The 26,348-nt window shown below is 40.5% G+C and overlaps 1 pseudogene; it reads left to right on the plus strand.

Annotated features, from left to right (window-relative positions):
* On the plus strand, nt 1-24,472 carry LOC136690947 (alpha-2-macroglobulin-like; annotated as a pseudogene).
* The last annotated feature ends 1,876 nt before the right edge of the window (nt 24,473-26,348 follow it).

Here is a 26,348-nt window from a genome sequence, read left to right on the forward strand (position 1 = left end):
GTCAGACTGGTAAGTAATCACTACACTGTCTCACCACTTCCAGTTAAATGTTTATCTGAATCTTGCAGCACTTTTCAACCTAATCTCTACTATCTGCCAAATCTCATGTTTAAGCTGTTATTTAGTTTCACTCTACACAGAAAAGCACCGGTGACCTACTGTTGATTCACAACTTATTCAGGCAGTTACTAAATTCTGTAAATAAACAATGATCCGCAGTTCATATTCAACATTTAAAAACTGAAGAAACAAATTAAAGGTGACATTCCCAATTCAATTATTAACGATAATTATAACAATAAAAAAACACATTTTTTAAAATGTGGAAGATGTTTCCTCACCATTTGTTACAATGATAAAACAGTACTGTGTAAAGCAGAGACCAATATGGAATGTGCATGTGGTGATCAAGACAAACAAAATAACCTAGATGGAAAGGAACATAATCTGATCAAACAAACTGAGATCCAGGGAATGAACACAGAGAGAACTAATTAAAGACCTAAAGAGCACAGGAATCTAAGAAATACATATAAACCTTATAAGAAAAACCTAGAACAAGAAAGACAGACACATGACACCATATTTACTACAAATAAACCAGCAGACAAACTCTATGCACTGTGACACAGGATGGCAAGTAAACAGGAACTAGGAGGAACATAAAAGACTAGAAACATACCATAACCATGAAAACTACAACCTGACAAGAATCACACACATGACAAGAGACTAAGAGTAAACACAGAACAATGTAGAATAAACACAGAACAATGTGTGAAGGAAACACAGGAAAAACAGGAAAAAACTGAAATCATAGGAGGGCAGTGACAAATCCGGACATTACTGCAGTGATTTATTAAGTTGAATATATATGAGCTGTTTATAAAGACATCCTTTGTTTAGTTGTAGCGACATCTTAGATGCATAAGTTTTTTTTCTTATAGTACTGCAGAGCTACTCATTTGTTAAACATATACATTGGATTGCTTCGAATAACTAATGCACTTAAAGTGTGTACTGTGAGGTGTATGGTCTGGGAAAATATAGGCATCAGATTAAGACTTGATATCGGAAGATAATATTAATAGTAAGTGACTTGGATCGGGGCAAAAAAAAAATGATCAGGAATTCCCTGTATTTAATGTTTCATTTACAAATGGCTTTCAGTTTTTTTTTTTATTAAATTATAAAGTAAATTATTGCACGTTTATTGCAACACAACTGTGATTTTTTTAAAATGGACAAAGCTATTGGCTTTCTCATTATACATTAAATTTAATAAAATTACTTCCTGAAACCCATAAACATTAGGAAAAGTTAAACACTTTCAGTAATTTATTAGTTATTTAGTTATTTTTTGCACTTCCATGCTCATATTCACAAGTCATGCAGTAAGTTTTTGCAGGTTGCTCAATCACAGCAACAAAGGAGATTAATAATGTTTGATGTATGAATATATAATAATAATATTGTTCTTCTCTTATTTATTAAGTGTAATGTAATTTAAATAATTTAAAGTGAAATCCATTACACAATGACAGTTAATCAGTATATAATCAATTTTACCTCTAAAACTTTAATATTAGGGATGTTTCAAATGTGTTCTGGGTTTTAAAGATCTGGTTCGCTTTGAGATATTGGTCAGAACACAGGAATAAGGAAGTGAATTCAAGTAATACAGAGTACACTTATTTTAATAACAGTTAGCAAATGATGCTCACTATATTCACCCCCAATCCAAAACAAACATAATTAATGAATACATTAATTATATAAACGTTTATTATTTTCTGCTAAACACACGGCGTGCACTCATGATCTCTTTCCTACATGTTTTATACATATAAAAAATGAAGGGCTAAAGAGTTATTAATTAAAACTTGTTCTGTTCTAGTGCTTGTTCTGGATGCACTAAAAGTAGAATCATTTAATATAGTGACGTAACCAGTGCTGTGTCAGCAGATGTTGTGTTGCAAAAGGCTTTAAAATCTTAAAATCCTGCTAGAATAGAATACTCTACACACAAACATCATCCATCACACACATACTTCTCAAAACGTCACTTTAAATAAAACTTTAAATTGAATTAAATTCAGTGTTTGAAGATATGCCTGTAGATGGCAGTAATGTTTTTTGGCTCAGGTGTGGAGTGTGATGGTTTGTCATATATGTAGCTGTGTAATTGTGTGGCTGTAAAATTTACATAGGAATTATATTGATATTGCCCCAGCATCACTGAATATATTCATAGAATTAATGCTTGTAAAGAAATAGAATAACAAAGTAGATTCGTGAGGCTTCCTACAACTGAGAAATAACTGGGTAGAAATTTAACAAAACTTCATCCATTCACCTCTTCATTTAGTTCAGTGTCGAGGTCGGACCACAGCATGCCCAAATTCACTAGCAGTAAGTCTGGAACAATTCATGGACACGACACCGGTCTTTATTACATGATATTACATGATTGAGGCAGCTGGACTCATGCTGAGTCAACACCAAAAGAACTGCAGATGTGCAACATCTGGTCCCATTGAGGTCAAACATTCATTGCTATCTGGAAACTCCGCACAGAATTTGGCAGACTCTGTGGTGTCTCATTGTTTCATATTAACTTTTGGTACTTGGGGGCAAACGTTTTATTACTAGATCATAAAGAAAGTCTTGGAAAATTAGAGACAAACAGTCCATAATGTATGCTGGTGTCCGTTTAATGCTGAAAAACCAGTGAAACACATGAAAATATAACCTAAAAAAAACAGAAGCCAGTTTAATGAAGCCAGAATTGGTGTGACATGCTCGGACATGTTACATATTGATCATAAGTCTGACAGCAACATTCTGGTAAATTTGCAGTTTGTCACATTTTTGGGCAACTCTGTAAACAGTGATTTACAATAATCAAGTTGTAAGAAAAATGTTTGTGGCAATTTCTTGGTGTCCTACAGTCTAATATATGGTCTGAGACAAGCAATGTTCCTTAAATGTAAAAAGGTTGATCATATAAAATTTCCCATGTGTGCTTTATATGTAAATTTAGTTTCACAAACTACACCCAGAAAAAGGTACTCTGTAGGTACATTATTATCATTAAAGATGAAAACATACCTTTAATAGTTCAAATTTGGTTTTAAAGTCCAGTTTTGTTCCCTTAACATTACCTTCTCTACTCCAGAAAGAGAGGTGAATATTTGTGATCTTCCATTATAGAACAATGTAACATAAAAAAAAACATTAATCCTCAAGATGAAATAGGGCATATAATATCAACATTTATAAAATCTACAATTATAATAGAATAAGGTACAATTATGTTCCTTTGAGGGTACCACCACTGTGACATTTTTTTCTGACAATGTACCAGTTTAACTTGAGTAGATTAATTTCCTAATTTAGTCTTTTTTTAATACCTATTTGCATTACCCCCAACAAGACAAATTTCTGTTTTATCATCATTTAGTTTAAGAAAATGTTTATTCATCCATTCATGCAGCTGTGTATATTTAAAGGTACAGTTATGGACAGCCATTAACTGGTAAAGCACTGGTGGAAGTGTGTCAGAGATTTGAAAGTCTTTATCAGGGCACCGTCACGATTTCACCATGCCTGGTTGACACTGTAGAGGTGTGTATATAACACTTATATTAGAGTACAACCATTTATTTCACACTCTAATTAAATTGTTCTTACCATATATTTGCTTTTATTTATTTTTTCCTGTAGATGAAGGAGGATGTGTGCGCCACTGCTATATTCAACTTTTCTCATTTCATGAATTTTGATATGGGACAAAATTTTAAAAGTTTTCTTGACACTACAGCTACAGTGACAGAGGAAGGTGAGTCTCTAACACTGATTGTAGAGAATGCACTTGTGACATGTGGCAAATTTTATATTATAATCATACACAATATGAAAATGTAAAATATCTTATGCAAATCAATTTGAGCTTCATATAGGGCCCAACCCAATCTCTTCCTACCTGCAGCCACAAAAAATCCTGTTACCACCCATTGCTCCTATACGTAACCACTAAGGTCCCTGTGGCCATTTATGATCCATTCAGCAACCAACTACATCTAGCACCATTTAGGTGTACTAGTATCCTACACCTACACCTACACTACCATAGGGATAATTTCTTCTTTCATCACAAAATTTACTTACACAAGTTATCCTGTGACTATCGACAGACTTCTACACTTGCTAAGTTTAACTTTCAGCCCAGCCAACCTTAGATTATCATTTAATTTCCCAGGCAACTACTGTGTGCAAGGCACAGTAGTCGTCAGTGTTGTCATGTCTTCCATGTGAGCCCTAATTGGGGGGAGCCGAAAAGCATCACACAACCCCTCATTCTCTTAGAGGCCCTAATTATTACCTCCAATGCCATTGTAAATCCTAATGGTGAAATCATATATCCAGCCATTATACCTATTTCTAATTGCTGAAGATGTAATTCCCCTGTAATAAAGCAAAACTGAATATCCTCAAAAATGTTTTAACCAGCCTAGTAAACTTGTCTGGCACCTGGAATAACTCAAAAGCATTCCACATGAGTTTGTGGCACTGAGCCAAAGCATTAGCTGAATTTAAGAAAACGACATGTAGATCCCTGCCCTCTTTCTGTGCCGTCTGTTTTTGATGCCAAATCATTCCGCTATGTTCAAGACACCCTGCAAAGTCAGAAATCCCTACTTTTTGTACTGATATAGAATCTGTTTAATCATTTAATTAAATTAATGCCATTGTCATATGTGCTTATTATTTTCCTAGACATTTCCATGAAAACATCTGCAACTACAGAGATCTCCTATGAAATCGGTAGAGCAGAGTTTGTTGATGTTCCAAAAACATTTGAAAGGGACACAGTTATAGAGGGAAAGGTGAAGCTTTGTTTTTTTTACTTTCATTTATTGCACTAGATGATTTAGAACAGCTTGATAAACTTATAACAAATCTATTTCACAGATTAAAGTTACAAGCTTCAGTGGAGCACCAGTTCCAAACAAGGAGGTGTATCTTTTGGAAGGTGACCGGTGGTCTGCAAATCTGCTTCGTAATCTTACTACAGACGATAATGGTTTGGCTAATTTCACAGTTAATGCACCCAAAGACCCTAAAACACAGATTTTACTGCTGGTATGGTGTAATTATTAAATTGTATCAGCGATTTTGTGGTTTTAATTTCAGATTTCCTCTGAAATTATTTATTGTTCCTCTGTCATCTAGGCAAGTGTCTATCCAAATTACCAACATCACAGGAACAAACCTTTCTTTAGGATCAGTGACACAAGTATATCTCTTCTCCAACCTGCTACACCTTACAGTCCAGTGTACAGTGAATTATTAATAGAGAACTTGGAGGAACCACTAAGGTGTGGTGCTGCAATTTCCATAAACATTAAGTACTATATTGTTGGAGAAACTGCTGAGAATTACAGCCCAGATATTATTTACATGGTGAGTAGTTAATAATGTAGAGACTTGGATGATGTTTGCGAATATGTTTTTTATTTAATTTTTATGTCTGTAACAGGTGTTATCTAAAGGAGCCATATTTCATCATGGGTATGAAAAGGTTGAAGTGAAAGACTCCAAAAAACTCATAAAAGGAAAAATCTCATTTAAACTGTCTGTCGATGTTGAGCTGGCTCCTGTAGTGCAGATTTTGGTTTACTGTGTACTGCCCAGTGAAAATGTCATTGCTGCACACAAGACGTTCAATGTAGAAAAATGCTTCAGAAACAAGGTAGTAATTGCACATTAGTGTCTTTATATTTAAGAAATTGCTGGCTTGCAATCATTCATTTTGCATATATTCTTATGAAAATAAGAAAAAAATGTATCTCCATTGTGATGTTTAGGTTTCACTGCAGTTCTCGCCTACTGAAGCAGTTCCTGGTGAAGAGAATACTCTCCAAATCTCGGCCTTGCCCGGTTCACTGTGTGCTCTCGCTGCTGTGGATCAGAGTGTGTTCATTATGGAGCCAGGAGAACGCTTGAATGCGAATAAGGTAATATTTGCTAATTTGCTGCAGAATTTTGAGGCAGTGAAATAAAATAGATAATTTCAGTCTCTTTAAATCATTAAAATTAAAGTTAGAACATGTAGCTCTAGCATTTTGGACAGGGCATGGGTTTCATGTGAAATATAGCAGTGGGAAAATATAGTGGTGAACCTAGTGTTCAGAAAGCAATTTTTTCATTTATTGGTTAAACACAAACCTATGGTAGATGTACTATATATATATATATATATATATGCACACAGTAGTAGTTTGCAGTAGTTTTTGTGCTTTAACATTCTTAACACCTATACTGACATTTTGTGTCCGGCCAAGTAAATGATACATTACCCAAAGCCTTCATTATATACGTAATAAAATTCAGATGTTCTTAATATTCCATGTAGTCTTGACACACAAATAAATGCCATACTCATGCCATTAAATAAATGTAAAACATGCACCTTGATATACTGTGAACCTACCAAATTTAAAACAAAAAAATACAGTGACACATTTTTTTAATCATACCACCCAGCTCTGTGCAAAATAAAACTTGTCACGTAACGTTATCAAACACATAGGATAATTTTAAATATCAAACAAAATTTTAGTTTTAGAAATGTTATATTTTACTGTGTTGCACCATTAAATGCTATTTGGTCACTGTTGGGTTATTTCGCTCCTCAGCATTAAAAAATGGTGGAAATTTAAAATCTCTCAAAAGGTTTATGTGTTTGTCACGTTTGCGCAGGGAGGATGAGGAGACGGATGTAAATGCAAGGAATTTTATTTAAACAAACACAGAATCAAAATAAACACTTGTAATAAATACAGACAGTAAAGACAACACTAAAGTAAACATAGTTAGCATAGTTAGTAACAGAAAAGCCATGAACCGTGGTAGACACATGTAAACAGAAGGACTGAGAAACACATATACGCACACAACACCAGACAAGGGAGCACTGACACAAAGGAACTATATATATACAATGAGCATAGACAAGGAACACCTGGGACTGATAACAAGAAGGCAGGACTACAAAGGAGACACTGACGAGAGGTCGGAAACCAAGGCGAGACTAGGGAGGAGACATGAACACTAACAAACAGAGCCATGTGCTACAGAAAACAGAAGACAGGATCAGGGCGTGACAGATGCCCCCTCCTAGACACGCAACTCCTGGGGGAGCTGGCGCAGGAGGGGCCAGGAAAACAAGACAACAAACCTACTAGAGGCAGGACAAGACAAGAACAGACACAGGAAATGGAGCTGGGGACACGAGACTAGATGGAAATGACACTGGATAGGACTACAAACAGGAGATGGGACAAGACAGAGGACAGAACCGGAGACTGGACTGGAGACAGGGCAGGAGCAGGCACACGTGACTGGACGGAGTGTAGTGGAGTATAGACCGGACAACGAGATGAAGAAATCAAAATGAAGAAAAGAAAAGTTTTGAATTAAAACTTTTCCATTCTGATCAGGACCTTCTGTCTGCGACAGAATCCACATTCCACAAACCGCGGGAGTGCAAAGATCTTGCAGCCCCCCTCACGCACGCACATAAGATACATCAAAGACGGAGCGAGACACTTTCCAGCGACACCTGGCCCCCGGCCCCCTTCCTCTCTTCAGGAACTAAAAAGATAACAAGTTTATAATGCTTGTAAGAAACAGGAACCTCAAACAAGGAGGGGAGTTATACTGCCCCCCAGTTTATGACAAAGGCACCTAAATGTCTCGTCCTTATCTCGAGCCCACTAAACAGACAGCCCCAGATGGCCAAACTGATTGAACTCGGGTTGACCTCTCGTTAATCATCCGCACCGGACGAACAGCATGGATCAACGGCATGGACCAACAGCGACCCCAAATGGACATTGGCGAAACTACGCCTCGCTCGGGGTCGCCTAAACAATAACGAAAATAAAATCAAAATTCTGATTAATATGCATGAACAATATGTGTTAATGTCACTCTCTGTGTCCTCAGATGAACGTCCACCTTCTAATGAAATGATGTGTGTTACTGTTTCTATCATGAAAGGAAGTTTCTGTCTCTGATTAGAAAAAACGGATTAAGGTTTTTCTAACATATCATGGTAAATGGGACGTAAACACGACGTACCCAAGATAAAATCTTATGTAAATTTTTGATATTAATAATCCAGTACACTCATTGTGGTATGTTACTAATATGAATAGGAAATTTTGATACGGGAAATCTTATTACTTATTGCTTAAATCTCTGATTCAGCCTTCCCCCTTTCCTGTCTCATGAAGTCGCCACCCAATCAAAGAAAAGACACCTCCCATTAGGGCGTGACCGCGCTGGCTTTGAAAAGAAGTTCAGCTCGGCACACAGATCAGTTGGGACACAAGTTGCGAAGAACAACACAGGAAGAGTTGAGAGAACCACCCAGGAAAAAAGTGGAGAGAACAACACAGTTCGCAACAGGAAAAAGAGAGCGTGCAGTTCATCAAGTTTGCCCGTGCAGCTCAGAAGATCGGAAGCTCAACTCAGCTCAACCGCAGCTCAGAAGATCAGAAGCTCAACTCTTAACTTCGTTTCCGCTCTGAACGCCTGCACGCGTTCTCTTTGTTCATCTCTTCAAGCTCCAAACCTCTCCAAGCGAGACGCTTTCTCCTCCTCACGCCGACGAACGAAACAAAGAAGAACCTTAAAAGACTTCACTAAAGCTCACAAGAGACGTCTTGAATTAGCTAGAGTATGAAGCCTTACTAACACGTCGAGTGATTTGAATATCTTCTTTTCTTTTAATCGTGTTTATGTTTTATCGCCCAATCTAAGTTTAATCTCACGACTGATCAAAGCAGGTGAACTTATTCATGGCCAGAGTAAGAAACACCGCCGAGATAAAGAAAGTCGTAGAATAAGTAAGTTTATCGAATCGATTTTCAGTTCTGGATCTGCAGTAACTAGCGAAACTTTTCGTCCAAAAAGTCCATATGGTTGGACACTCCTGCTCAAGACAGTAAGCCAAAGAGAGGATCCTGCCGCCTGCGTCATCATGCTCCGAGTACGCCCGAGGCGACTCAACCGACGAAGAAAGACCTCCACGCTGATTCAGCCTGGAAACTTCCGCGGGAGAACCGTGAAACCAAGTGAGACGCCTTCACTCCCAGGACCTCAGAGAGCCTCTGTATTCAACGAGTGGTGAGAATCGACGAAAAAGTAAGCTAAACCTACGCATTCCCAGAGCTGAAAATTGAATCAAGTCTCTTGGTATATTTTTGTATTAATTAAACCTCAGTTAGCAACACTTTAGTCACAAGTCAGAGTGCCTAGCTTATCTTTAAAGTCGAATCGGCTTCCCCTGCGTTGATGCCGTGAGATTTCAAGATTACGCTATGTTAATTAATTATCTTTCCTCTTATTAATAAAACTTTCATTGTTTGAAATTACAGTGTGTACAGTTTGTTCATTAAAATTCCTGAAAATCCTGAAGTACTCACTTAGCTTGACTATTATCCATTCTCAAACTAATTATTAATGTTATAATTGTTTAAGCCAATTATAAACTTTAATTGCTATCATTAGTCAAACAATCAGTAATTATAAGAGTTTGAATAAGGTCAACGCTATAAACACAAATATAAATATATATATTAAATATATATTCACAGAGGTATCATAGTGTATGACCAACATACACTACAGAGGACAAGATAGGGTGCTGAACATTGGACTGAGCACTGGATGGGGCCTGAGACTGGACAGGTGTAGACAACGGAGTCAAGACTGGGGATAGAATGGGATTAGAGACAGAAGACTGGACAGGAGCAGGTGACTGGACAGGGGACAGGACATTGGACCAGAAGGGAGAAAAGACAGGCCACGTACTGGGACTGGACAGGTGACAAATCTGGGTACTGGGAATGGACAGGTGATGGAACTGAGGCTGGGTACTGGGACAGGACTGGAGAAGAGACACTGGACAGAAACGGGGACTGGACAGGACTTGGCAGGGGAAGAAGGACCAGGACAATTATGGGGACAGACACGAACAAAGTGACAGGGACAAAGACAAGAGCAGACACAGGTACAGGGACATGAATAGAAATTCAAACCAGGACAGGGACAGACAGAGGAACCAAAATTACTTGGGAGTGACCAGGACTGGCAAGAGTCTGTGGGGATGTCCGAGAAGCCAGCCTGGGCACAGCTCTAGGGATCGGCCCTGAAGTCCGACCATAAGGACACGAACTGAAGTGGCCGGGGACGCAGTCACAGGTGCAGAAGCAGCCGGGGCCACAGTCACAGATGCAGAAGCAGCGGCTGCCACCTTCTCAGTGACAGGAGCGGCTGAGGAAGCCGCTTTCTCAGGGACAGGAGCGGCTGAGGAAGTCGCCTTCTCAGGGAAAGGAGTGGCTGAGGCAGCCGCCTTCTCAGGGACATGAGCGGCTGAGGCAGCCGCCATCTGAGGGACAGGAGTGACTGAGGCATCCGCCATCTCAGGAACAGGAGTTCAGGAAAGGGGACACTGACGAGAGGGTGGAACCAAGGCTAGGGAGGAGACATGAACACTAACAGACAGAGCCATGTGCTACATGAGCACATGGTGGGGAAAACAGAAGACAAGACCAGGCAGTGTTATACATTTTACAAAATACTTTTAATAATGACAACATTTACAACTTAAATTATGTTTGTTTCAGATCTTTAATTTGTTGCCAGTAAAAGCAGTATCAACATATACCTCTGACATTGAAGATATACCGAAGTGTACTTTTGATTCACCCACAGATCATACATACACTACTGTAGAGGTAAGAGACATTATATTTTAGAGTAAATGAATTAGTGCAAATGTTATTGCTCTAAATATTAGAATTAAAAATGAAAATAAACATTCATTTATTATGTTAATTAACATAACGTGGAACTAACTTTTGTGATTTTGTAATTCATTGTCTGAAAGAATGCTGGGATCAAGATGGTGACTAACCTGGCTTTAAGAGATCCTCGATGTTTGATCGAACATATAACATATCTTCTTTATGATGGTATGATGTCAGTCAGAGGATATGGTGGACATCAATTAATATTTGCTATTTACAACGTTTAACTGCTGCTGTATGATGTATGTTCATTTTGAATGAGCTTTGTTCATTTTAAGGGGAGATCCCTGCTGGGAGGCCTTGGCCCCTTGAACCCATTGAGACAGTGCGTAAATTCTTCCCAGAAACTTGGATATGGCAGCTTGCTGAAGTTGGGTAAGGGATTCAGCATATTCTTTTATATTCTTATTTTTATAATATTTCAATTTTTAAAACATTAAAATTATTTTAAATAATGAAGGTTAATGTACATCTTCCTAAACCCCTTCAACTCTGAGGAAATCTAATAAAATATTTCAGGGGGGAAAATAAACTACAAATAATTATGAATACTTACATTTTAGACAGTATTAACCATGAAACTGATAAGGAATCCATTTGCGCTTTCTAGAAATCTACTGCAGTCAGATGATTAACAATGATGAAGTTTCATTATAATAAACAATAATGTATAGGCCTACGAAAATAACAAAAACATTGTAGCGAACTGGAATTTTATGGCCAGCTCTGTGTAACTTTCATCAACTAAAAACATATCTTGTTTAGGGTTTCAGCTGACCGTATAATTGTTTCTGTCCAACAGGGATTCTGGATCAGCACAGGTTCCTGTCACTGTTCCAGACACTATCACCACTTGGGAGACTGAGGCTTTCTGTCTGTCCTCTAAAGGTCTAGGCCCTTCTTCCTGGAGCTCTCACTGCCCTACTCCATCACCCGGGGAGAGGTTTTTGATCTGAAGGCCACTGTCTTCAACTATCTCTCCAAGTGCATTATGGTACTGTAAACTCCATATGTTTGTCTTCACCAGTCTCTCATCACTTACCGTGAACAAAGAGTTAATCTCCTGATTCACCAACAGGTTAAAGTGACTCCAGCTCCGTCCTCAGACTACACCCTGGAAGCCACCTCTCTTGACCAGTATTCATCCTGTCTGTGTGCAAATGGCAGAAAAACTTTCAAATGGACTCTTATTCCCTCTGTGCTCGGTGAGTTCCAAAACCTCTAAGATTGTCATGAACTCTCATTTGTCTTTGGCTTGAGTTGTTGCTAATAAACTCATCTCTGTGTGTCTTTACATGTGTTGTAGGGGAGTTGAAAGTGACGGTCAGTGCTGAGGCAGAACAGTCACAAACAGTGTGTGATAATGAGATTGTGAGTGTGCCTGACCGAGGCCGCATTGACACGGTCATACAGACCCTGCTTGTAAAGGTAGAACTTTAAAATAGATGTAAAACTGTACGTTGGGTACATTTATTTCTACTCATTGTTTTTATGATCATCCAATTTTCTCTTGTAGGCTGAAGGAACTGAAAAAGCCAAGAGCCAGAGTTTGTTGCTGTGTCCACAGGGTTAGTTGTTTTTTTTTTGTTCTTGATCTTACGTATTTACTTTGAATTTTTGCAGTGTACTTCTCAATAACACATGAACTGCCTATTTCATTGACAGGGAACAGTGTTTCAGAAACGCTGGAGCTGGTTCTTCCTGTAGATGTGATAGAGGGATCAGCACGTGCTTCTGTTTCAGTGCTGGGTAAAAGAGAAAACACTCACCAAAAGTTTTTTTTTAATTTAAAACACTTTTGATTTCTATAAGACTTATTTTCTGATAGATCTGTAGCGTTCCATAGAGCAGCTAGTTTCAAAGAAGCATATATTCATTTTTACTTCAAGGAATAAAATTGTTTTAATCTATAGATTTGTACAGTCTCTCTTGTTGTCAGTGTCTGTGCTGCTGTCTTGGTCTGAATTGGTCTTAAAGCAGACATTGGGGGCATTACCTTGAAGAAAGCATTATCCTTAGAGCCATAGCCAAGGAGGGAAATATATGGCAGCATTGAGACTTCAAAACAAGAAATGTAGCATAATATTTACATGATCTTAATCTGGCATTTTGATGTTGCAATATGGATTATTAATAAATGATGCACATTGTTTTGCCATGTTCAAAAATAGACTCGTTTTTCTGAACGAATAATTAACTAGTATTTATGTGTCATTTGTAGGAGACATACTGGGGCGTGCACTGAAGAATATTGATGGATTGCTGAGAATGCCGTATGGCTGTGGAGAACAAAATATTGCTATTCTTGCCCCCAATATCTACATTCTTCAGTACCTAGAGAACACTGAGCTGCTCACTGCAGCCATTCGTGAGAGAGCTACTGTCTTCCTGAAAAACGGTGAGAGAACCTAACTTTATGACAATTTTTTTCATTACGCCTGTTACTGAATCAACCATGATAAAAAATAATCTGTGTTAAACACAGGATATCAGAGGCAACTGAACTACAAGCATTTTAATGGTGCATACAGCACATTTGGCAGAGGAGAAGTGAATACATGGTGAGAAAAACATCAACACCTGCACAGTGGACATTGTATGACTTCTTTAAAAACTTAAAGTAATTTATGTTATAAATTATCTCATGTTTATGAAACAGATTATAAAAAGACAGTTCTGTTTGTAAATACGAATCTATCTTCACCTACAGGCTAACCACATTTGTATTGAAGACATTTGGCAAAGCACAGCATTACATCTTTATTGATCCAGAAAATATTAAGAGTGCAAAACAATGGCTGATAAACCAGCAGAGACCAGATGGTTGTTATATAAGAAAGGGAACACTGTTCAACAACAGAATGAAGGTGCTTTATTAAATACTACATACATTTTTTAGACTGTGGTGTAAATCTAGCATATTGTCACCTGTGTGTATATATATTTCTTGTAGGGTGGTGTAAACGATGACGTGACCATGACTGCTTACATCACTGTTTCATTACTTGAATTGGGCCATACTTCTGAGGTGAGACCATTGATTAGCCTTTGTAAAGTATAAGGGTAATAATTAGTTCATTATTATAATTTATGTTAATTTTCCACATTGCTCTACTATGACCTCTACCATTAACTTTAGACAGCTGTACTTCACAGCTTTAGAATTTAAAGGTATATAATATAAAATCTTTTTTGAGCATAGGGCATCATCCTGATGTCATTTTAGTCATGCACACATGTCAGTATATGAGATTCTCCTTTGTGAAGAGTTCATTTGAAGTAGGGACATGATTGTTGAGTATATGATGGTACCATTTATCTTGATGTATGGCATTATACAAATCATTGTATTTTCATCTACTCCTAAATATATATGTTTTCAGGATGCTGTTGTGAGTAAAGGGTTATCGTGTGTAAAGTCTTCTATTGGTAGACTAATAAACCCCTACACCACTGCCCTGTTGGCCTACACTTTCAGTCTGGCTGGAGACAATAAATCTCGAGGGGAACTGCTATAGAAACTGGATAGTATTGCCATTACAGGAGGTGTGGTAGGATTATAGTAATTGTAACAGTTGCATAAAAGGAAATTTCAGTGTCATATTTCATGATTTGTATAATATTATGGTGAGATATTTTGATCAGTCTCTAAACATGATTTTAATAATCTCTCTGATATTCCTTTAATAATGAGATGGTAATCTTCACTGGACTCAATCTGCGACAGAGGACTCTGACTCTTTGGCAGTGGAGATCAGTTCCTATGTTCTGCTAGCTATTCTCACTACAGGTGAAGCTAGTGCTGCTGATTTGGGCTATGCTAACAGGATTGTTCGTTGGCTAGTGAGGCAGCAGAATCCCTATGGAGGCTTCTCCTCTACCCAGGTACTCCAATGCATTTCAGCACATTTTAAAATATTTTCTGTACTGGTCAGATAATACAAACTGGATTCCAAAAAAGTTGGGACACTAAACAAATTGTGAATAAAAACTGAATGCAATGATGTGGAGATGGCAAATGTCAATATTTTATTCGTAATAGAACATAGATGACAGATCAAAAGTTTAATCTGAGTAAATGTAACATTTTAAAGCAAAAATATGTTATTTCAAAAATTCACAGTGTCAAAAAATCCCAAAAATGTTGGGACAAGTAGCAATAAGTGGCTAGAAAAAGGAAATTGGGCATATAACGAACAGCTGGAAGACCAATTAACACTAAATAGGTCAATTGACAACATGATTGGTTATAAAAAGAGCTTCTCAGAGTGTCAGTGTCTTTCTGAAGCTAAGATGGTAAGAGGATCACCATTTCCACCATTGTTGGGAAGAAAGATAGTGCAGCAATACCAGAATGGTGTTACCCAGAGTAAAATAGCAAAGACTTTTAAGTTATCATCATCAACCGTGCATAAAATTATCAAGAGATTCAGAGAATCTGGAACAATTGCTGTGCTTAAGGGTCAAGGCCATAAAACTCTACTGGATGCTCGTGATCTCCGGGCCCTTAAACGTCACTGCACCTCAAACAGGAATGCCACTGTCAAAGAAATAACAGAATGGGCTCAGGAATACTTCCAGAAAGCATTGTCAGTGAACACAATCCACCGTGCCATCCGCCGTTGCCAGCTGAAACTCTACTGTGCAAAGAGGAAGCCATTTCTAAGCAAGCTCCACAAGCTCAGACGTTTGCACTGGGCCAGGGGTCTTTTAAAATGGAGTGTGGCAAAATGGAAGTCTGTTCTCTGGTCAGATGAGTCACGATTCGAAGTTCTTTATGGAACACTGGGACGCCATGTCATCCGGACCAGAGAGGACAAGGATAACCCAAGTTGTTATCAACGCTCCGTTCAGAAGCCTGCATCACTGATGGTATGGGGTTGCGTGAGTGCTTGTGGCATGGGCAGCTTGCATGTCTGGACAGGCACCATTAATTCAGAGAACTATGTTCAGGTTCTAGAACAACATATGCTCCCATCTAGACGTCATCTCTTTCAGGGAAGACCCTGCATTTTTCAACAAGATAATGCCAGACCACATTCTGCAGCAATCACAACATCATGGCTACGTAGGAGAAGAATCCGGGTACTGAAATGGCCAGCCTGCAGTCCAGATCTGTCACATCTTGACACTTTCTGGTTTGTTTTCTCCTTTCTTTTGGGCTTTCTCTTCGTTGTTTTCCTGTCTCTGCACATGGCTTTGTTTATGTTCATTCTCCGCCTTTGTCCCGCCTATGTTCCGCCTTCTTTTCCCTCGTTATCTGTGTCAGGTGTGTCTAGTTAAGTTCTGTTATTTAAGCCCTCTTCCCTCACTTCCTGGTATCGGTCATTTTGCTTTGTTTTCGTCGTTGTCATGTGTTGTGTTATTGTAGTCTGCGTTTCTCATTCTCGTTTCTCCTTTTGTCTTCGGTCTCATGCTTGTCTATTGCTAAGTAGCGGTATTTCATGTTTCTCTTCAAGTTTGTTTCGTTTTGTTATCTCTCTATTAAAACCTTTCCGTGTTGTAGCGAGTGTGTCCGCATCCGTAATTCCACTCCTCCCTGAATCTACTCATCACACCACCGTGACAGAATGACCGATCAAAAGATGGACACAGCTAGCACGGACTACCCGTTTAAGAGAGGTGTAATTCGCCGTACTCCGTTCCGCAAAGATCCCGTGGAGGAGGCGTTGAAAGCGGCTTCGGAGTGGAGTCAACGGCTGCAGCTCATCTCCGGTGCGGTTCATTTCCCACCAACAGAAGACTCGATTCATGAATCGAGTGATTCCTCCAGCGGGAATCGACGGAGCCGGAGGAGAGAACAGGCTGTAAACCCAGCTCCAGATAATTACCCCCTCAGGTCCGGGGAGATTTTTGGGGGGGCGTTATATACAAGCGCTGTTAGCCTCAGATCACAGGACATGGGAAATGAGGCTAACAGGGGCGCATCTCCGGAGGACCTAAGTTTAAAGTCCCTCGAGAGTGCGCCCAAACCCGTTAATTCCAAAACGCGTGCTCGGCGAGCAGCACGAGCACCTGCATTGCTGGGCGTGTCAACTCCGGTTCCTGTAAGAGCGGCACTTCCGGTAGCGCCTCTCTCCGTGCCCGCGGCACCTTCGGCCGCACCTGTCTTCGTGCCCGCGGCACCTCCGGCCGCACCTGTCTCCCTGAGCGCGGTGCCTACGGCCGCGCCTGTCTCCATGAGAGCAATGCCTCCAGCCGCGCCTGTCTCCATGGACGACGTCGCAGATTCTTCTGCCTCCGTGGACGTCGTCGCTAGGACCCCAGTTCCTAATCACCGCTCTGCGCCCACTCCGGACATTCAGGAGAAGCTTACAGGCCTCATGGCACGCCTGGAGCTCTCCTTGAAGGCGGCGCGCGCCTCTCCTGTCTTCATGAGAGCGACGCCCGCCTCTTCTGTTTCCGTGGACGACGTCGCAGATTCCTCTGCCTTCTTGGACGTCGTCGCACATCCTCCTGACTCCGTGGATGACGTCGTCGCAGTTCCGTCTGCCTCCGTGGATGACGTCGTCGCAGTTCCGTCTGCCTCCGTGGATGACGTCGTCGCAGTTCCGTCTGCCTCCGTGGACGTCGTCGCAGTTCCGTCTGCCTCCGTGGACGTCGTCGCAGTTCCGTCTGCCTCCGTGGACGTCGTCGCTGTTCCGTCTGCCTCCGTGGACGTCGTCGCAGTTCCGCCTGCCTCATCGGACGTCACTGCAGGTTCCCCTGTCTCCGTGGACGTCGTCGCAGTGTCTCCAGTCTCCGTGAGTACGGCTCCCTCAGCTGCTCCTATCTCCGAGACTGTGGCTACGGCCGTTTCTGCCCCTGAGACTGTGGCCACGGCCGTTTCTACCCCTGAGACTGTGGCATCGGCCGTTTCTACTCCAGTGACTTTGGCTAAGGCCGTTTTTGCCCATGAGACTGTGGCTCCGGCCGTTTCTAAGCCAGTGACTGTGGCTCCGGCCGTTTCTAAGCCAGTGACTGTGGCTCCGGCCGTTTCTAAGCCAGTGACTGTGGCTCCGGCCGTTTCTAAGCCTGTGACTGTGGCTCCGGCCCCAAGGACTTCGAGGCCAATCCCCAGAACTGTACCCAGGCTGGCACCTTGGACAGTCCCACAGACACATGCCAGTCCTGGGTACCACCCAGTTGTTTTTGTCCCTGTCTCTGTCCCTGTTCTGGTTCCTGTCTCTGTCCTTGTCCCTGTGCCTTTGTCTGCCTTTCTTTCAATTCCGGTCCCTGTCACCATGTTTGTCTCAGTTCCTATTAATGTAATGGTCCCTGTTCCCTTGCCTCAAGTCCAGTTCCCTGTTAGTCCAGTCCAGTACCCTGTTAAACCTTCTGTCCAGTCTCGTGTCCAATTCCCTCTTAGTCATGTCCAGTCTACAGTTAAACCCTCTGTCCAGACCCATGTCCAGCTCCCAGTCCCATCGCCTGTCTCCTCACGTGTATCTGCTCCTGTTTTGTCTCAGTCCCCGTTCAGTGTTAAGCCAAAGGTCCAGTCACACGTGTTTGCTCCTGCTTTGTCTCCTGTCTTCTCTCATTCTCCGTCTCTTCTCTCTAGTCCTGTCCGATGTCCGTTTAAAGTCTAGTTCCTTGTTCCCTTTTCCATTCTGAGTCTTTTCTAGTTTGTCTTGTTTCTTCTGGCCCCCTCCTGCGCCAGCTCCTGGAGAGTCTCGTTTTTCGCGCTCCGGGAGTTGCGCGTCTTGGGGGGGGCATCTGTCACATCTTGACACTTTCTGGTTTGTTTTCTCCTTTCTTTTGGGCTTTCTCTTCGCTGTTTTCCTGTCTCTGCACATGGCTTTGTTTATGTTCATTCTCCGCCTTTGTCCCGCCTATGTTCCGCCTTCTTTTCCCTCATTATCTGTGTCAGGTGTGTCTAGTTAAGTTCTGTTATTTAAGCCCTCTTCCCTCACTTCCTGGTATCGGTCATTTTGCTTTGTTTTCGTCGTTGTCGTGTGTTGTGTTATTGTAGTCTGCGTTTCTCAAGTTTCGAAATAGGAATGCTCTCCCATTCATGTCTAATACAGGCCTCTAACTGTTCAATCGTCTTGGGCCTTCTTTGTCGCACCTTCCTCTTTATGATGCTCCAAATGTTCTCTATAGGTGAAAGATCTTGTCACGCTAGGGACGTGAGGAGTGGAATTACGGATGCGGACACACTCGCTACAACACGGAAAGGTTTTAATAGAGAGATAACAAAACGAAACAAACTTGAAGAGAAACATGAAATACCACTACTTAGCAATAGACAAGCATGAGACCGAAGACAAAAGGAGAAACGAGAATGAGAAACGCAGACTACAATAACACAACACAACACGGAACATAGGCGGGACAAAGGCGGAGAATGAACATAAACAAAGCCATGTGCAGAGACAGGAAAACAGCGAAGAGAAAGCCCAAAAGAAAGGAGAAAACAAACCAGAAAGTGTCAAGATGTGACAGATGCCCCCCCCAAGACGCGCAACTCCCGGAGCGCGAAAAACGAGACTCTCCAGGAGCTGGCGCAGGAGGGGGCCAGAAGAAACAAGACAAACTAGAAAAGACTCAGAATGGAAAAGGGAACAAGGAACTAGACTTTAAACGGACATCGGACAGGACTAGAGAGAAGAGACGGAGAATGAGAGAAGACAGGAGACAAAGCAGGAGCAAACACGTGTGACTGGACCTTTGGCTTAACACTGAACGGGGACTGAGACAAAACAGGAGCAGATACACGTGAGGAGACAGGCGATGGGACTGGGAGCTGGACATGGGTCTGGACAGAGGGTTTAACTGTAGACTGGACATGACTAAGAGGGAATTGGACACGAGACTGGACAGAAGGTTTAACAGGGTACTGGACTGGACTAACAGGGAACTGGACTTGAGGCAAGGGAACAGGGACCATTACATTAATAGGAACTGAGACAAACATGGTGACAGGGACCGGAATTGAAAGAAAGGCAGACAAAGGCACAGGGACAAGGACAGAGACAGGAACCAGAACAGGGACAGAGACAGGGACAAAAACAACTGGGTGGTACCCAGGACTGGCATGTGTCTGTGGGACTGTCCAAGGTGCCAGCCTGGGTACAGTTCTGGGGATTGGCCTCGAAGTCCTTGACAAGATCTTTCACCTATAGAGAACATTTGGAGCATCATAAAGAGGAAGGTGCGACAAAGAAGGCCCAAGACGATTGAACAGTTAGAGGCCTGTATTAGACATGAATGGGAGAGCATTCCTATTTCGAAACTTGAGAAACTGGTCTCCTCTGTCCCCAGACGTCTGTTGAGTGTTGTAAGAAGAAGGGGGGATGCCACACAGTGGTAAACAATGGCCTTGTCCCAACTTTTTTGGGATTTGTTGATGCCATGAAATTTTGAAACTACATATTTTCCCCTTAAAATGATACATTCTCTCAGTTTAAACTTTTGATCTGTGATTTGTGTTCTATTCTGAATAAAATACTAGGTGTTGGCACCTCCACATCATTGCATTCAGTTTTCATTCACAATTTGTTTAGTGTCCCAACTTTTTTGGAATCCGGTTTGTATAATAATATTATATTTATAATACATAAATAGAGTAATTTGACTGTGTAGTCCCTCATTCCTTGATTTCATGTTTTTGGATCAGGACACAGTGGTGGCCCTCCAGGCTCTGGCTCTGTACGCCACCAAAGTGTACAGCTCTGATGGCTCCAGCACAGTCACTGTGAAGTCTGATAAAGAGAGTCACATCTTTGAAGTCGACCAGAGCAACAAGCTACTGTACCAGGAGAAACAACTGGAGGATATTCCTGGCAAATACAGCATTTCAGTGACAGGCTCCACCTGTGCATCTGTGCAGGTCTGTGTGTGTGTGTGTGTGTGTGTGTGTGTGTGTGTGTACTATTAATCTTGTATCTGATGTACTTATATTGTTATGTAAGTGAGAGTAACTTCTAGGTTTTAAAGCTATTAGGGGAGGTCAGAGTTTTTACTGAATCTGTATAACTGGCAGAATATGAGGGGCATTGATCATGAGCATTTTTATGGTGCTTTTCCACTGCATGGGATCAGGTTGACTCGACTCACTTTTAGCTGGTGAATATGGAGACGGCGATGTTGTAAAACCCCATTTCTAACAAGATCTGTATGATTGAAAAACCACAACAACTCCAGCTTTAAAGTTCAGCGCTGTGTAGGTTCCATACAGTGGAAAAGCACCATTACACTGGAACCCTCCAGTAAAAGATCTCATGTCAGAGTGCAGAAATAAATGCACGCAATCACACATTTTGCTGAGATTTTCATCAGTATATTGTTTTTGAGGATGGGAGAGGCATGTGGGTTCATCCTATTAACATTAAAACAGACAATAACGCTCTTTAACAAAAGGGCTCTAATTAAAACCATAGCAAGAAAAGCATGTGTAGCATGCATCAGTAAACCCATATGCATGAGGGAAAAATATATCTTAGCAAGACTAAATTATATTTTTACCTTAAAATTACAGCTTCAAAATCATTGATGTTTCACTGACCTGTAATAGTGAGAATAGAGCCTCTGTTTTGCTTCTATGGGCTCAGCACTTCAAAACTTCACTATGGGGAGGCAGGTATGCTCACCTGGCCTTTTGATCATAGGACAGTGCTGTAGAGGTGAACTGCATTCTGCAACCATAGAGGGAGCCCAGGAGCAAAAATACCTACTGTTACCTAGTGTTGCTTTAACATTAAAACAAGTTGTATTCAAATTTGCAACAAAAATAGATGAACCACCATTAAACTGCAATGCAGGGTCATGTGTTTTTTCATATTACACTGTGGTTACATGTGTCACACTACTTGCAGACAAAATGCAAATCCAGTTTCTAAAAGAATAATACTATTCTGCCTCTCCCATTATTAACAGTACTTTTTACATTTAATTACAATTTCTTAAAATGTGATTTCTAGCAGCTTTAAAAGACACATCTCTTTTATTCCCAAATGCAGATGGCCCTTTTCTACAATATCCCTACACCTACTGTACCCAGCACATTGAGCATCAAGGCTAAGACTGGTGGAGATTGCACAAAATCATTTGGACATGTTGTAGCCATCAGCTTCACAGTCGAGTGAGTGTGCATTTGTTAATAAACAGAAATGATGACTGAAACTGGGAACAATAACTGATGTTTTAATCATTCTGAGAAAACATAAACACACACACAGATGGCTTGAAGCAATTTTAAATGTTACAATATACATGTATACATGCAGAATACTTTCACCTGCTTTAAGTTATATTTAGCAAAATGACCAAACAATCTGGCACCTTGATGTCTACATTTAAATATGGCAGACTAGCAAATGTCTAACCTTAAAATGTTGCATTTTTCAGATATACCGGGGCACTACATAGCACTAACATGGTGATAGTGGATATAAAAATCTTATCAGGATTCACTGCAGATCCCTCTGAAGTACGCTGTATTGATTTATTAGTAAACACAGTGTTTATACACTATATAATCCTCCATCTTACAATTATGTACTATTAAACATTTTAACAGAAGTCATAAAAGAGAAATAATTTTTTTTCCCCAGCTGAATACGAAACCACTTGTGGAACGGGTTGATTCCAAAGATGACCATCTTATGATGTATATGAAAAAGGTGAGAGACAAAAAAGTTTAATGCACTGGTTACTGTGTGTATTAATGGAAATAATCAGCAGTAAATAAGTACGTTCCTTTAGTGTATATGTATTTTTAAGTTAGAAGAATGCTGTAGACTCTGAGATAAAGGCATTTTTTTTTCATATTCACAAAAGGTTTAATTACACAGCACACTTACCAAATCCACCTCAGCTCAGAAAGAGCTGGTGATGAAGCAGTTCTACAGTGTGATATCTTATTATCCACAGGTCCCAAAGGATGTTCCTATGAATTATCAGCTACATATTAAACAGGTGCTTCCAGTCAAGAACCTTAAGCCAGCTGTCATCAGAGTTTATGATTACTACCAAACAAGTAAGATTTTGTACAAATAAGTTTGTTTCAAATATTTTTACTGTGATTGATTTGGTTTCAATTTGTTTATTTAAAATGTGTTTATTTTAGGTGACCAGTCTGAGACTGAGTACTCCTTCCCCTGTGTGTAAACTTTCAGATCTGAAGCCTCAGGATGAGACAAAGACATCCAGATTATTTCATTTAAATAAATGTGAACTTCCGACAAGAAGTTTATTATTGTTATAAAAGTGTTAATTTGTGCTATAATGTCTAACATTCAATAAAAAATATAGTCAGTTCAGGCCTTTTCAACTACAGTTCCCAAGAAGGCCATTGCAATACTATTTCGCTATGCTCTTCATGCCATGTTTGCAGTAAAAATGGGACATGGAAAGCAGAGGCTTATGTAGAAATGGACATTTATTAAACAGTGAAACATAGGAAAATGAGGTTTAATCAAAAATCACTCTATGCTCCCTATATAGTACACTATGCAGGGCATGAAATTACTGAATCTAGATCTTAATAGTCATTTCTGGTACAACATTTTTATAAATATTTATATGTGGGAATCTGAAATCTACTGATATCTGAATTCACTCTATAGAGAGTAGGGGTGGCACACAGCTCCAGGGTCCTGGGGTTGTGGGTTTGATCCCTGCTCCGGGTGACTGACTGTGAGGAGTTTGGTGTGTTCACCTTGTATTTGAATGGGTTTCCTCTGGATGCTCCAGTTTTTCATGTCATGGTCCAAAAACACTTCGGTAGGTGGATTGGCTATTCAAATGTGTCCCTAGATGTGAGTGTGTGAATGTGTGTGTGTGTGTCGCCCTGCGAAGGACTGGCGCCCATCTCCAGGGTGTCTCGGCCTTGCACCCAGTAATTCCAGGTAGGCTCTGGACCCACTGTGACCCAGAAATAGATAAGTGGTTACAGACATTCGAATGAACAAACTAGATAGAGAGTGGTGAGCTGTTTGAATTTCAGCCAGAGACTGGCGTGAGGTCAGCGTTTCCAACCATGGGAGGAAACCAGAGCACCTGGAGGAAACCCATGCGGAAAGAGAGAGAACACACCAAACTCCTCACAGACAGTCACCCAGGCGGGACCTGAACCCACAAACTCAAGGGTCCCTGGAGCTGTGTGACTGCGACACTACATGCTAACTGCTTCATTATTGTTACTAATACAGTATTATAATAATGTAAACAAAACGATTACATTAATATAAATGTGTGCGTTGTGTATATTGTAATAGAAATTTTTATATGTCTCTGTTGATAAACTCTGTCTGCTTGTTTTGTTTGTATATTCATTTCTAACCATCAGCAGAACTCAGAAACTAAGTGTATGTCAGGTCAGGTTCGAGGTCAGTGCTTTATCAGAACAAAACATTCTGTCCCTCATCTTGTGTATCAAACTGGGATGTCTCTAAGGAAACTAAGCTTGCAGAAACTTAGAGTGATTATCTTATGCTTATGACGTATAAACTCTCTGTGAAAATATCTTCTTTGTCCTCATTCACATAGTGCTCTGTGCTATTGTGTGTTGACCACCTTAAGGTTAATAAACTACTTTCTGATTGCAAATGTTCTCTTAGATTTCAATTCTTAATACTTGTATTTATATTCTCCACCACAATTTGGCGTTGTTGGCAGGATTTCACACTGTCTCTGAGGGGGGGATCATGACGTGCTGACGTGCCCATCCCTGACGTGCTGAAATTCAGGAAGGAACCTGGTGGTTGAATTTTTTTTTTTTTTTCAAAAATCCTTGGTGAGTATCTTGCATTTCAGAAGGAGTTATATGTATATATAACTCATATATATATATATGTGTAACGTCTGTAGAATACTGTATGTGTGAAGGTATTCAATTCTTGGTCGCTCCAAGAGTCTTAGAAATTCACGGTAATTTGACCAAACAACAAACCATGTCTACCTACCTACTACTTTCCTGACTTTGCGAAAATGGCCCATGGAGTGGACCATTGTTCGAGGGGAGGAATGGTAGACGCAGTAAATCAACAGTGGTTTGTAAAAGGCTTCTCAAATTACTCACAATATTTTTCAAAAAAGTGTCTCACCTTTTTGAAGTTAAACTCAACAGGTGCCGTCTCATATGAACACACACATGGACATCCAGAACCTGACAAGGCTTTTAATCACCTACAAATGGATTTTATTGAATTAGCACCATGTCTGAAAAAGAAATATGTGCTTGTGATCATTGCCATGTTTTCAAAATGGGTAGAAGCTTTCCCCACTTCTCTAACAAGATGCACTAACAGTAGCAAAAATACTGTTGAGGGAGTTGTCCCCAGGTTTGGTATTCCTAGGAAAATCTCAACTGACATTGGGCCATCCTTTGTTAGCAAAATTTAAACACACATCAGTGAAGTAATTGGCATGCCACTACACAAACACTGTGCCTATCACCCTATGAGTGCAGGGGCGGTAGAAAGAGCAGATGGCACAATAAAACAAAAACTGATCAAAGTGTGTCAAGAAACAGGGCTAAATTGGGTGGAAGCACTGCTGCTCGTGTGCATGAGACAAAGAGTGTCGTCCAGGACAAAACTCTCCCCTTTCGAGATAATGTTTGGCCGTCCGCCAAATACAGGATGTGCTCCCAAAAGAGAAACACTGGCTTTGGAAGACGATCACATGCAAAAATATTGTGCAACATTGTGCTCTGTTTTGTCTGATGTGCACAGGAGGGTGAAAGAATCTCTACCAAGCCCAGCAGTTACAGGACACACGGTGAAGCCTAGGGATTGGATCCTGACTAAAGTCTACAAGAGGGCGAACTGGAAAGCGGATCGATGGCAAGGACCGTTCCAGGTGTCGCTGACTACTCACACTGCAGTGAAGATTGCTGAGAGGGAGACGTGGGTCCACATCTCACACTGCAAAAGAGCCCCAGCCCCAGAATAGACACAACAAAATCACCAAGGCAGGAAAATTTTACATCTGGTTCAACCTCTGCAAAGTGACAGCATTCACCTTCGCCTGCATCATCCTGACAGCGTCCATCTGGATGACAGTGAAAATATGCAGGGAAGCACAACCTGAGACTACAGAAAGGTTCATAAACTACAGTAAAAATGTTTACTGGCAATATGCAAACTTCACAGTGAAGACAATTGGTAATGCAAATGACACATTCCAGTACTGATCCTTTTGAATCTTCAGTTACTGAAAATACATATGGTGAAGTGAATAAAGCTTGGATGGGTTTAGACACAACTAGTTATATTCTTAATAGCCAATGCATGCAGGAACATTTTAATCCCCATTCTCCATTCTCAATCCATCTTGTTAACCCTACAAAATGTTCCTATATGATACAGAATTCTTTAAAACCACCTCCTATATTGAAATTGAACAAACAAATAACTCAGTTTAAATGTGATGACTATTACAATATTTTTAATATGAGAATTTATGAAACTGTTTCAGAAAGTCTAACATGTAATAGTGGATATTCAATTCTTGTTTTTTTTTACGTATTCTGTAAACGTT

This window comes from Hoplias malabaricus, chromosome 1 (assembly GCF_029633855.1).
Source record: "Hoplias malabaricus isolate fHopMal1 chromosome 1, fHopMal1.hap1, whole genome shotgun sequence".
Lineage (NCBI taxonomy): Eukaryota > Metazoa > Chordata > Actinopteri > Characiformes > Erythrinidae > Hoplias > Hoplias malabaricus.